We start from the raw sequence: 14,032 nt of genomic DNA, 5'->3' as shown, positions 1-14,032 counted from the left end.
AATTGCTGAAATTTGTAGTCCATTTAAGCAGTGAGATTTGTGGTTTTCTGCAATAGGTCATAAAACTCAAAATAATTTCCATTTAGTTATTGATGACACACTCATGTACAGACTGGCGAATCGTAAGGGCTGACCTACAATTTGTTTCATTATGTCAGTGTGTTACTAATATTTTATTATTTAGTAGTTTTATGTCACTGTAGGGTGAAAAGCAAAGTATTTATTTAAAGATTATAACAGTAAAGCTGCAAAGAGATTATTATAATGTATAAGGAATATGTTATGGAATATCTGAGGATTAGGGACAATAAAAATGAGTGCAAACAGAGACCCTTGCCCATCATCTTAGAAGTCGAAAGTTCAGATTATAACGGAAGTATACAAGCAAAGAAGTACAAATAGAATAGGAAAAACCCCAAAATATTAAGGTTAGTGTTATTTTTAAAATTTTCTATGAATGAAGGTGCTGATCTGATACCTAATCTGTCCTTCTTGTGCTTGAGGATAACCAATGGTTTGCACCTTGTGGTAAACCGTCTGTATTTACTTTCGTGAAGTGTTCTCTTCATTGTAAAACTTGGCAATACAGTAATAGGTCTACCTCCCAGGGAGTATTTTTGGTTTGGCTGAATGTCGTGAGTTGTTTTTTCTTCACCAAGGAAATAATTATGCGATCATCTAGCACGTTGTCTTCCATAGTTGTCCAGACCATCTAGTGTTGCTGAGCTCACCAGTGTATTCCTTCTCTTTAGGAATGTACCAGATGGTTGATTTGAGCACTTCTATTGTTTCTGCTTTCTCTCGGATGGGTTTGTTTTGTATTCTCTGCCTAATGATGGCCTGTTTTTACTTGCATGGACAGCAGGTGGACCTCCTATTGAGAGTTAACAGCAACAGCTTCCAAATGCAAATTCCACAAATGAAATCAACTGCAGACCTTCTACCTGTTTAATAGTTAATAAAATAATGAGGAACCTGTTCCCACCTGGCTATGGAACAGCATATCAGATAATAGTCCAAATACTATTGAGCCCCTGAAAATGGGGCTGGGGGCATGTATAAAAATGGCTGTCATTCCTAAATGGCTCATATAATATTTCTGTTAAACCGTATGAATTAATGCTGTAAGCCTACACTTCAGTCGTATATTTATTTCTTCATTTCAAATACATTGTGGTGGTTGCACGTAGAGGCAAAATTATTAAAATTGTGTCACTGTCCAAATACTTATAGGCCTAACTGTATATGTTTTACTGACTTTTACTTCTCCCATTACAATGTAATCCTTAAAATCAACAAAATAACAAATAAAGTATCAAAAATAAGACAAGGGAGTTGGAGTTGTATGTACTGGAGCATAATTATATTATAGTAATAACAGAAACCTGACTAAATAACAAAGATGGGGATGAGTATACAGTAACATAGAAGGATGCATATTTTTAGGAAGGATGGACAGCACAGAAAAGGAGGTGGGGTTGCTGTTTATGTCAAGCAGAATTTAAATACAAGTCTTCTTCAGTTCATCCTTTTAGTAATATTTAAAAGGCAAGTTTACAGGGGAATGTTATAGTCATGGGGTACTTTAACAACCCACATATTAACTGGGATAACCTTGCAAATAGTAGAGCACAAGAACAAGAGTTTTTTTAAGTAATCAGTGGCTATTTTTTTAACACAGTATGTTAAAGCACCAACACAGGGTGTAGCCGGACTGGATTTAGTATTTTTGAAATAATCAGGATAGATTTGAGGATATAGAGGTGATTGAACCATTAGTGTAAAGACACTAATATAATACACTTCTCAATGTTTTGTAAGAGTGCAGATACAAAGACTAAAACTGTTAAGTTTAACTTTGGTAGGGCAAATTTTTAACAGATGCAGCAGAGTCTAAGGAGGATAGACTGGGATACATCTTCTAAGTACGGAGACGGAAGAGGAGCAGTGAAACAGGTTTAAAACTGTTTTACATATAGTGTAGCACAGGTACATACCTAAATTTGGAAGTAGTAGGAAATGAAAGAAACTGCAGTGGGTTAATGAAGAGTTTAAAAATAAGCTGCAAAATTAAAAACTACAATGTGAATTATAGGGCATATGACAGCATGAAAGGCAACTATTAAGGAGGATATTAGGTAGGCAAAAAGGCATCTAGATAGGAATATAGCAAATAATGTGAAACATGACATAAAGAGATTCTTTCAGTATTTTAGTAGTAAAAGAACAGTGAAAGAGGAGGTGATGCACATCAGGAATAGTTAAGGAGAATTAAAAATATGGACAATAAATAACAGATACTCTATAAACTTACATTTTTCTGAGATCTTCAATAACATTGCAGCGTTAAAGGGAACTACTATGGAGGATACAGAGTGATTTGGAAATTATATAGAGGGACTACTGCAAATAAGTTGCAATCAAACAAATCACCAGGGGCCTCGTGCATAATACTGTGCGTAGAATTCACATTAAAACATGGCGTACAGACAAAAGCAGAAATGCGCATAATCCAGATGTATAAATCTGTACGTACGCCAACTTCCACGTTCTTCCGCTACATAAATCCTGGTCACTGTGAAAAGTAACGCACGTGCACGCGCCTGCCGCCACTCCCCAACTCCTCCCAGAATTATGCCTCTTTGAATATGCAAATCAATATAATTAGCCCCTTAAGCGCAGCGTTCTGTGAAAAGACAATGGTAAAAGCATGGGGGAAATAGAAGAATACCAGGTGGAGGCAAGGAAAAATGTACTATTTGTTGGTTTAAGCAGTGATATAAACAACAAAAGGAAGTTGATCGAGTGGCAGAGAAACTCGAAAGTTCAAGTTCAGAAAGTCGCAAAGTGTCCGAAATAAATAAGAAGTTGTCAGATATCAAAGTTGCCATGAAAAGGTGAGTCGTAGCCCACCGTCTGAGTGTCATCTGGAAGCGTATTAGGGTACAGAGAAAAGAAAAACAAAATAGGAACACAGTTGGAAAAAATGTCCAAATGTCAACTTTAATCTCGAAATTTCCACTTTAATCAGGTACTTTATTTTGTCATGAAAGTAAAACGTCATAAACTTCATCTTAAAATCATTTAATTTACTAGTTTCTCAGATCCCATCGTAAGTAAAATAGCATGTTAAATGCTTCTTTCTATGTGTTCTTTTATGTGCTGTATGTGTGTGAATCATTATGTGCTTCTTAAATGGGCTTTCTCTTCCGCCAACAGGACACAGAATACATTACATTCATGATATTACAGCTCTCTGAACAATTTAAATATTAAGATGTATATTTAATATAATTTTCATAATGATAGTAATTAAAGCATGTATTAAACATGGGGACACGGTGGCGCAGTATTAGCGATGAGCTGGCGCCCTGTCTAGAGATTGTTCCTGCCTCCCACAAGATGCTTGCTGCGCCATGCGCAACCTTCGATGAAATAATTTACTGCAGCAGTACTGTCTCTCTCAAACTAACCTCCTATTCCTATCCTTCCTTTTCTTTCTCCAAGTAACCAATCGCCACACGATCTGATCTGTAATAGATGCCAAGCCATCTGTAAGCTTAAAACGCTGATTCTTCAAAACTTTTAAGAAACATTGAAATATCTTCGTAGTACATGTTTAATTATTCTATCCATCTGTCCATCTAGGGTCACGCCAATCCCAGAAAGCATACAGCGCGAGGCAGGAACAATCCTTTAACGGGATGCCAGCTGGTTGCTAGCGCTGCGCCACCATGTCCTCACATGTTTAATTATTAACAATATTTATTATTTTAATGAAGTTTAAAACTTATCTGTATAATGTAATAAACATGCTTTACTGCATTTCATCTTAAAAATGATATCGAGCTCCAAGAAGATAGCACTTGGAAATCTAAATCGACTTAGAAGCCAGTCGTCGTCATATGTAAAACTCACTTTATAAAGTGACTCAGGTTGTGCAATATTATAACTGTAGTGCATGTTTACAGTGTGGTGATTGTACTTATAAGTACAAACAGTTCTACCAGGAGCAGTTAACACTAGAATTACCAGAGCCTACGAAAAAACTCGTATATCCGGCCCACCTTAATTCGCTTCTTAAATCCGTTCACACCTCCCCGCCAGCATCCTTTGTCCTCTAAATGTGCTGATAAAAGACAAGCTGCCAGCAGCCGGCTATTCCATCCCCCCACCAACTTAGAACGTGAGCGAACTTTTCCCAGCTCACGCCTTGATTGTTTACCTGGGAGTGAAGTGCAGTTTTACAGTGGAAATGATAGATCGTTATTTGGAAGACACGCATGAAATGCGTGTTCCGTTTCTAAAGTAATCTGTGTAAACACATTGTTAAAACAGAAACTTTTTCATATTTTAGTAATAAATGTTACAAAATGTAGTAGGCATAAACTATAGAATATGTAAAGCCCGAGTTCCAAAGATCAAATAAACACTTTCACAAAAGCTTCAAGAATGATTCAACAGCTTCTGTGGCGTAGCGCGCTAAGGTTTGCCTCTTAGCGCAGAGCAGCTTTTCCTTGCCTCACAGACCTGAGTTCGATTCCCCGCTGGGGATGAAGTGTTGCTTTTTTTTCTTTTCTTTTAAACCTCAAACGGACATAAAATTTATACATTGGTATGCACTGTCAGTTACTGAGATCGTTATATTTTCATGTGGGATGCTCCTTTTAAAATATTTTTTTAACAATTGAGACTGCAATTAACAGGAACAACTGTCCTTATAACTTATTTTTAAGATCCATAACACACAGACAGACAGAGCACTGCGTAATAGAGAGACAGACAGGCAGAGAAGTCACTAGATATATAAATAAACAGGGAAGCCACGTGTACTGAAAGAAAAAAAGATCAACATGTGCGTTGTCCCTGCTGCACTGAATAAGCTCAGGCCTCTAACATCACCCCTCCCCCCATAAGAAGAAGTGGCCGGGGAGAGGGAAGTCTGGGCATCTCTGCTCAAGCTGCTGCCCCCGCGACCCGACCTCGGATAAGCTGGAGACAATGGATGGATGGATGAATTTTCAAATTGCGATTAATTGCAAAATTTCACTCTATTAATCATGTTTACTCAAAGTAGTTCAGCAATGTCCAGTAGTTCCATGGGATTGTGACTGCTGCAAACTTTTTAGCTCCTCAAACGGTGAACACTTGTGCCATTTCATATATATCCTTTGTATATGATATAGTTGCCCATGGTAAGGTATTACATAAGAATCGCAGAACTTACTGAATGACGTCACACAGCCATGTTGTCTTCATCTATATTTAGAGGTCTGTTTTGATGCCATCTGTTTTCCAATAAATAGCAGTAATTAATGCTTTACATTCTGTTTCATTCATGAATATAAATTCTTCATTTATGGATTGCAATTTACCACATATTTTGCTGCTTAATTATTTAGTATAATAGTAGATCTATTAATATTAAAGGAAATACTCTACTACACCAGACTATTGACCCATACAGTATATGATTAAAAATACATAGGCCAGTGGTTTTCAACCTTATTTTCTTGGCATAGCACCTCCAGAAATTGTAACATTTTGAAATACGTAACAGCCACCTCTGTGACTGACAATGTATCCCTGGACACCACCATCAATACCTCAACCTGCTAACTTTTCCCTCTCCCACCACTCATTACAGGGGAAAGAGTGCGGTGAATTACTATCTCCTTCTACCTCCTTACCAGCTGAACCCTACTCCGCCCCCTGTTCTATCCACAACACTGACACAACTAGACCATCCACCACCTTTACAGAAGGCCTAGTCGTGAGAGAATTACGCAGACTTCGTTCTGACAAGGCAGCAGGCCCTGATGGCATCAGCCCAAGTGTGCTTAAAGTCTGCACCTCACAGCTCTGTGGTGTACTACTAAGGATTTTCAACTTAAGCCTGAGTATTAAAAAAGTGCCAGTGCTATGGAAAACATCTTGTCTGGTTCCTGTTCCAAAGAAGGCACATCCTAGTGCCCCTTCTGACTACAGGCCAGTGGCGCTCACCACACACATCATGAAAGTCTTTGAGAGACTAGTCCTGGAAATACTTCACCCCCAGGTTAAGTCAGCACTAGACCCTCTCCAGTTTGCCTAACAGGCGAGGATTGGAGTCGAAGATGCAATCATCAACCTGCTGCACCGTGCCTACAGTCACCAAGACAAGCCAGGAGGAACTCTCAGGATTATGTTCTTCGATTTCTCATGTGCCTTTAACACCATCCAGCCAGCCAGACTGGGAAGTAAATGCAAGTGGGTGCTCCCTTAGTTTCATGGATCATGGACTATCTGATGGGAAAGTCACAGTTTGTGCGGCTACAGGGCTCTGTGTCTGACAATGTGCTGTGTAGCACTGGTGCTCCACAAGGGACAGTTCTGTCACCATTCCTCTTCACCCTATACACTACAGATTTTAGTTACAACACAGAGGGCTGCCATCTGCAGAAATTCGCTGATGATTCTGCAATAGTTGGTATTATCAGACATGGAGATGAGATGGAATACAGGAAGGTAGTGGACAGGTTTGTTGACTGGTGTGAGCTGAATCAACTGCAGATCAACACCAGTAAAACTAAAGAACTGGTAGTTGATTTAAGAAGATCGCAATCTCCAGCCACTCCTCTGTCTATTAGGGGTGTGGACGTGGAGATCGCTGAGGAGTACAAATATCTAAGTGCATATGAGCAATAAGCTAGACTGGTCCAGGAACTCGCTTACCATATACAAGAAGGGTCAAAGTAGACTGTATTTCCTACGCAAGCTCAGATCTTTTAGTGTCAGCAACACTATGCTGCGGATGTTCTATAACAGTGTGGTGGCTAGTGCCATTTTCTTCGCTGTGGCATGCTGGGGGTGGGGGGGGGGGGCGCATGAAAGTGGCAGACATCAGTAGACTAAACAAACTAATTCAGAAGGCTGCCTCTGTGGTAGGAGAGAAACTGGACAGCTTGGAAACTGTGGCAGATCAAAGAATGTTGTCTAGGCTTCGGTCTATTATTGAAAATTCTAATCACCCACTTCATAGTGTTGTGGTTAGACAGAGGAGCGTTTTCAGCAGTAGACTGACTAGCATCAAGTGCACCACTGAACGTCACAGGAAGCCCTTCCTCCCCACAGCCATCAGACCCCCCATGTGTCCACCCTATTTTTGGTTACTGGTTCTACTCGCATGACCCATCAGCCACTTCTGATGTTTCCTTCATTTGCATAAAGCACACTCTTAATGCAGCACAGAGCATGTAAGCTATCATAAAATTAATAAATATTGACAAAAAATTTATCATCAAGTAAAGAACATGTGTCGCATAGTCTACCTTTTTTCTATAATATCACCAAATTTCAATCAAACCCATCAAGGCATTTTTGAGATTTTGGGGTGTTTAGTTTTTCTATTGTGGGGAGATTACCCCTAAATTTTGTTATATCAAAATGTCCTTTATTGGCAGATACGTAGTTCTCTAGATGCACCATTGTGCCAAATTTCGTATTTGTAACCAAACAGGAAATTGTGTTTTTGATGATGAGTGAGTGAATGAGTCAGTCTGCTTTGCATTATATATGTATACTAGCAAAATACCCGCACTTTGCAGCAGAGAAGTAGTGTGTTAAAGAGGTTATGTAAACATATATATACATATACATACATATATACATATATATACATATCTACATATACATACATATCTACATATACATACATACATATATATATATATATATATATATATATATATATATATATATATATATATATATATATATATATATATATATACACATCAACATATACACACATACATATACATATATACATATACACATACATATACATACATAGTGCGTTGTAACACGGGCTGTGATTGTTACATGGGAGGGAGACGACAAATCACAGCTTCCCGCTTTCTAATCGGGCCTGTGATTGGTGCTTTGACTGATGCCCAGATCCCACAGTATCTCCCCTTAGGAGAGGCGTTAGGCAAGTGTAATTGAATAGCGGTGCTGCAAGTTTAGCTTTACACCTGTTTTTAAGGCTTATTGACTGAAAGGGGCTTTCATGAAAAAAGTTAGGGCTTTGCTACAGGATACACCCTCCACAAGTTAAGGAAGTAAAAATAAAGGTATATACTGTATTTATGTTTTATTTAAACCTTTTAAGTTTGTATGCGGGCGGCATGGTGGCGCAGTGAAAGGTGACAGTTAGGAGACCCGGGTTCGCTTCCCTGCGTGGAGTTTGAATCTTCTTCCCATGTCTGTCTGGGTTTCCTCCGGGTACTCCGGTTTCCTCCCACAGTCCAAAGACATGCAGGTTAGGTGCATTGGCGATTCTAAATTGTTCCTGGTGTGTGGGTGTGTGTGGGTGTGTGCGCCCTGCGGTGGGCTGGCACCTTGCCCGGGGTTTGTTTCCTGCCTTGTGCCCTGTGTTGGCAGGGATTGGCTCCTGTATTTAGGATATAGCGGGTTGGATAATGGATGGATGGACATTTGTATGCATAGCCCCATTTGCCCGTTTTCATTTTTTTTCTTTCTTCAGTAATATTTCAGCAAACCCGGAGCTTGTCAGTTCAAATCCTGGTACTGACACTATTGTGTGACCCTGAGGAAGTCACTTCACCTGGCTGTGCTGCAAAAAACAAAAGTAATGTAACAAATTGTACCTCAGATGTTTCAAGTTGCTGGAATAAAGGCATAAGTCAAACAGATAAATATGTATTATACACATAGGAACTATTCATTTATTTTCAGTTAAGTCATCTGCAGCAATCCTTTATAAATGAGGGTTTCTCCTTTTTAGATAGTGCAAACTGTTTCTTCTTCATTGAGGTTTTCTCTTGGAGAGCTTTCTTCATTTCATTGAAAATTAAAGCAGCAGCTGCCAAAATATGTAGCTTTCTTATTAATTTTTCAACATTGTGTAAAATAACTTTATAAAGTAACATAAAAGGTTTAAATACTGGTTATCCTTTTACACAAAAATATTACTAAAGAGATACAAAAAAAGTAAAATGCATATGTTGTTTTTCTTTAACACTAGAATTACCAGAGCCTACGAAAAAACTCGTATATCCGGCCCACCTTAAATCGCTTCTTAAATCCGTTCACACCTCTCCGCCAGCATCCTTTGTCCTCTAAATGTGCTGATAAAAGACAAGATGCCAGCAGCCGGCTATTCCATCCCCCCACCGACTTAGAACGTGAGCAAAGTTTTCCCAGCTCACGCCTTGATTGATTATGTGGGAGTGAAGTGGAGTTTTACAGTGGAAATAAGACATCATTATTCTAAAGTAATCTGTGTAAACACATTGTTAAAACAGAAACTTTGTCATATTTTAGTAATAAATGTTACAAAATGTAGTAGGCATAAACTATAGAATGTGTAAAGCCCGAGTTCCAAAGATCAAATAAACACTTTCACAAAAGCTTCAAGGGTAATACAACAGCCTCTGTGGTGTAGCGCGTTAAGATTTGCCTCTTAGAGCACAACAGCTATGCCGCCTCTCAGACCTGAGTTCGATTCCCCGCTAGGGATAAAATGTTGCTTTTTTTTTTCTTTTCTTTTTAACCTCAAACGGACATAAAATTTATAAATTGGTATGCACTGTCAGTTAATGAGATCGTTATATTTTCGTGTGGGATGCTCCTTTTAAAATATTTTTTTAACAATTGAGACTGCAATTAACAGGAACAACTGTCCTTATAACTGTTATTTTTAAGATCCATAACACACAGACAGACGAGCACTGCGTAATAGGGAGACAGACAGGCAGAGATACATAAATAAACAGGGAAGGCACATGTACTGAAAGAAGAAAAAAGATCACCGTGCGTTGTTGTTACTTAGAGAGTCAGATGGGGGGAGGGGTGATGTTAGAGCGGGTGAGCTCATTCAGTGCTACAGGAACAACGCACGTTGATCTTTTTTTTCTTTCAGTACATGTGCCTTCCCTGTTTATTTATATATCTCTGCCTGTCTGTCTCCCTATTACGCAGTGCTCGTCTGTCTGTGTGTTATGGATCTTAAAAATAACAGTTATAAGGACAGTTGTTCCTGTTAATTGCAGTCTCAATTGTTAAAAAAAATATTTTAAAAGGAGCATCCCTCATGAAAATATAACGATCTCATTAACTGACAGTGCATACCAATTTATAAATTTTATGTCCGTTTGAGGTTAAAAAGAAAAAAAAAGCAACATTTCATTCCTAGCGGGGAATCGAACTCGGGTCTGAGAGGCAGCATAGCTGTTGTGCTCTAAGTGGCAAATCTTAACACGCTACGCCACAGAGACTGTTGTATTGTCTTTGAAGCTTTTGTGAAAGTGTTTATTTGATATTTGGAACTCGGGCTTTACACATTCTATAGTTAATGCCTACTACATTTTGTAACATTTATTACTAAAATATGAAAAAGTTTCTGTTTTAACAATGTGTTTACACAGATTACTTTAGAATAATGATGTCTTATTTCCACTGTAAAACTCCACTTCACTCCCACATAATCAATCAAGGCGTGAGCTGGGAAAACTTTGCTCACGTTCTAAGTCGGTGGGGGGATGGAATAGCCGGCTGCTGGCATCTTGTCTTTTATCAGCACATTTAGAGGACAAAGGATGCTGGCGGAGAGGTGTGAACGGATTTAAGAAGCGATTTAAGGTGAGCCGGATATACGAGTTTTTTCGTAGGCTCTGGTAATTCTAGTGTTAAGGAGATTAAATATTACTGAAGAAAAAAAAAAAAAAAACTAAAACAGCCAAATGGGGCTATGCATACGAACTTAAAAGGTTTAAATAAAACAGAAATATATACCTTTATTTTTACTTCCTTAACTTGTGGAGGGTGTATCCTGTAGCAAAGCCCTAACTTTTTTCGTAAAAGCCCGTTTCAGTCAATAAGTCTTAAAAACAGGTGTAAAGATATTGACAATAAGCTACGCAAACCCACCAAGACATGGACTCGTTTAAATCAAGGCGCTGCGCTACCTTCTTCCAGATCGGCCCCAAGGCGTTCAAATTTTTCCAAAGCAGTTCTGGTCTCCATCGGCATTTGTAGCTGAGTCGAAAAACACCATCCCATACTATTAGTTAACGATTAACACATTTCTATATGTATTGTAAGCATACAATACAACTGATAATATGTTGCGCTTATTTATCTGGTGTACCGACATTTTTGCGCGTTTAACGGCTGAAATCCAATGTGGTTTGTGCCCTTCAGAATGAAAACAGTTTGCATTTACCCTTTTAATAAAAGGCGAGCTTTTAAGCCTGAGAAATCACCCCGTAAATGCACACGTTTAATTGCACATGTGTTAATATGTATGCTTACACACTGTTTCTTCTTCATTGAGGTTTTCTCTAGCATGTAGATCGGGGTAATTACATTCACGGCATTCGTAGTCTGAATCACAATCTGATTGTATGGGTGGTTACCTACCAGGTAACGCTTATGGTTGGCCAGCAAGTCAGCTAACATCAGCCACGGTGCCTTCAGTTGTGAGAAGCAGATCATAGAATGGTTGAAAATAGTTTACTGGCAAATAATGCAAAGAGTACGCGACACGTGTTTCGCCCTAATTCTTGGCTTATCAGGCGTACACACTCACTGCACTCGCTTACGGGAATCGAACCTCAGACATCAGCGCTAGAGGCAAAGCCCCTAACATTGCGCCACGGCGTGTGGTTCGTTTATTTGACAGCATGTAGATCGGGGTAATTACATTCACGGCATTTGTAGTCTGAGTCACAATTTGATTGTATGGGTGGTTACCTACCAGGTAACGCTTATGGTTCGCCAGCAAGTCAGCTAACATCAGCCACAGTGCCTTCAGTTGTGAGAAGCAGATCATAGAATGGTTGAAAATAGTTTACTGTCAAATAATGCAAAGAGTACACGACACGTGTTTCGCCCTAATTCTTGGCTCATCAGGCGTACACACTCACTGCACTCCCTTACAGGAATCGAACCTCGGACGTCAGCGCTAGAGGGGCTTCGCAGCGGTGAAGTATTTCTTTTAAATTTTAATTAAGAAGAAAAGAAAACCTTTTTAAATTGAGGGAAAATATACCAATAACAATTTGTTAAGGATCTGTTTTTTTGTGAAGCTGCCTTTACACAGCCTGTCCGCTGTTTTATAAACGAAAGCCATATAAGGCCATCCTTTCTCCTTCGCAGTCAGTTCACGTGATTACGTGGGAGGCGTGATGACGCGATACGCAACCCCCGCAACCCCGCCTCCCACGGCCAGCGAGCTGCAGTCCATTACTGTATATGGACAAAAAAGAGGTTCCAGTTATGACCGTTACGCTTTGAATTTCGAAATGAAACCTGCCTAACTTTTGTAAGTAAGCTGTAAGGAATGAGCCTGCCAAATTTCAGCCTTCCACCTACACAGGAAGTTGGAGAATTAGTGAAGAGTAAGTGAGTGAGTGAGGGCTTTGCCTTTTATTAGTATAGATACAAATTATTGTTAGGGTGGAGTTCCAGTTTTGATAACTTTAGACTACGGCTGTTGTTCTAACTTTGGCCTATTCCTTTATTTTTAAAGGAAGGATGAAGGATACCAAACATTGGCAACTCTGTCTGAAACAATAGCTTTCCATTGTTTAATAATAATAATAATAATAAAATGCAATGTTTGATTTGTGTATTTTATTATTAGTAATTGTTAAAAACCACCGTTCTTCATTGTATATAACTTAGCCTTAGTCTGCCAAATTCTAAAACTATTTTAAAAATGATGGTAACCAAGTTCACCAAAACTGAAAATCTTGTAACACTGGTGGACCAGCCATAAGAGAGAGAGAGAGACAGACAGACAGACAGACATGCTGTGTAGCCATCTCGTGTAGGAATTTTGGGTTTAGCAGGTGTGAGGATGATTGTACCTACCTGTGACACTCACTTCTGCAAAACTCTTATCAGTCTTCGTGAATGGTGTAAGCCTGCAATTTGCTGTGTGCAATGGAAATGGAAGAGGATAACGAGGGTAGAAAGAGAAGAGTGAGAGTCTCGCAGGAAGAGTCCTGTGAAACAATATGATGGAATTGAACCACAACTGAGCACAGAGACTCAGTTTCATCCGCAGTATAATCAATGGCCCATTTAATTCCTACTTTTTAACCCTTTTTTATGGTTTCTGATTACTTTTATGTAGCAGCTAAAGAAGGTTTTCAGTTATCTATATGCATATTTAAAAAAGAAACTATCTAAAGATAACCTTTAAAATTGGAGTTGATTTTTTTAATAATATCAGCCTAGTCAGGGCAACAGCCCATAGTTTGAAAACCATTGACTTGGATAGCATGGGATGTCAATTAACGCTAAGAAGGAAAAATAACATGTTACATCCTGGAAAATTTTAAAAAAAGACAATTAATTTGGAATAGAAAACATTTGCAGAGGGTGTCTGTTTCCAAGCCTACACAGCCAGTCAAAAGTCTGGACACACCCAAATGTCGCAGATGACACTGGTATTTGCCATGTATTTCAGGAGGAAACCAACTGAGGACCTGTGTGGCATTTATTATTCAGACTACAGACGCAAATGTACTTATTGTCTTATACAGTTCTGCATTTGGGCCTTACCCTTCTTTTTCCATCCTGGTACGATCCAGTTTGCCCTGTTTTCTCAAGACGGTAATAGACAACTATATATGAAATCTTCAGTTTCTTGACAATTGTTTGCATGGAATCACTTTCATTCTGCAAAAAAAAAAAAAAAAAAAAATAAACATAATAGACTGGCATGTTCCTTGAGAAAGTTGTTTCAGAACTGAACTTTAGGAATTCCAGTATCTTGCAATCCAAGTGAACAGAATAGCAGGTTGCAACAGTGCTAATGCAATTACAAAGGTTTCTCTAATAAACAATTCATATTTATACATGACTAAGGATAAGCTAAAGGAGTTTACCATTAGTACACTGAAAGAATGGCTGCTGGCAATAGGGCTTTGCAGTCATATGTGAATGATGAATTTAAAATCAGTAATTTCAAGTAGTTATAGCCATTAGAAACAAAAGTAATGTATTGGCTATATTTTTA

General features: G+C 38.7%; 1 protein-coding gene across 8 annotated transcripts in view; it reads left to right on the top strand.

Annotated features, from left to right (window-relative positions):
- pot1 (protection of telomeres 1 homolog) overlaps positions 1-14,032 on the top strand; it is a 120,651-nt gene that overhangs the window by 64,795 nt on the left and 41,824 nt on the right. The gene's annotated exons all lie outside the window — the stretch shown is intronic.

Source organism: Erpetoichthys calabaricus, chromosome 1 (genome assembly GCF_900747795.2).
Source record: "Erpetoichthys calabaricus chromosome 1, fErpCal1.3, whole genome shotgun sequence".
NCBI lineage: Eukaryota > Metazoa > Chordata > Cladistia > Polypteriformes > Polypteridae > Erpetoichthys > Erpetoichthys calabaricus.
This window is presented reverse-complemented; position numbering and strand designations above follow the sequence as displayed.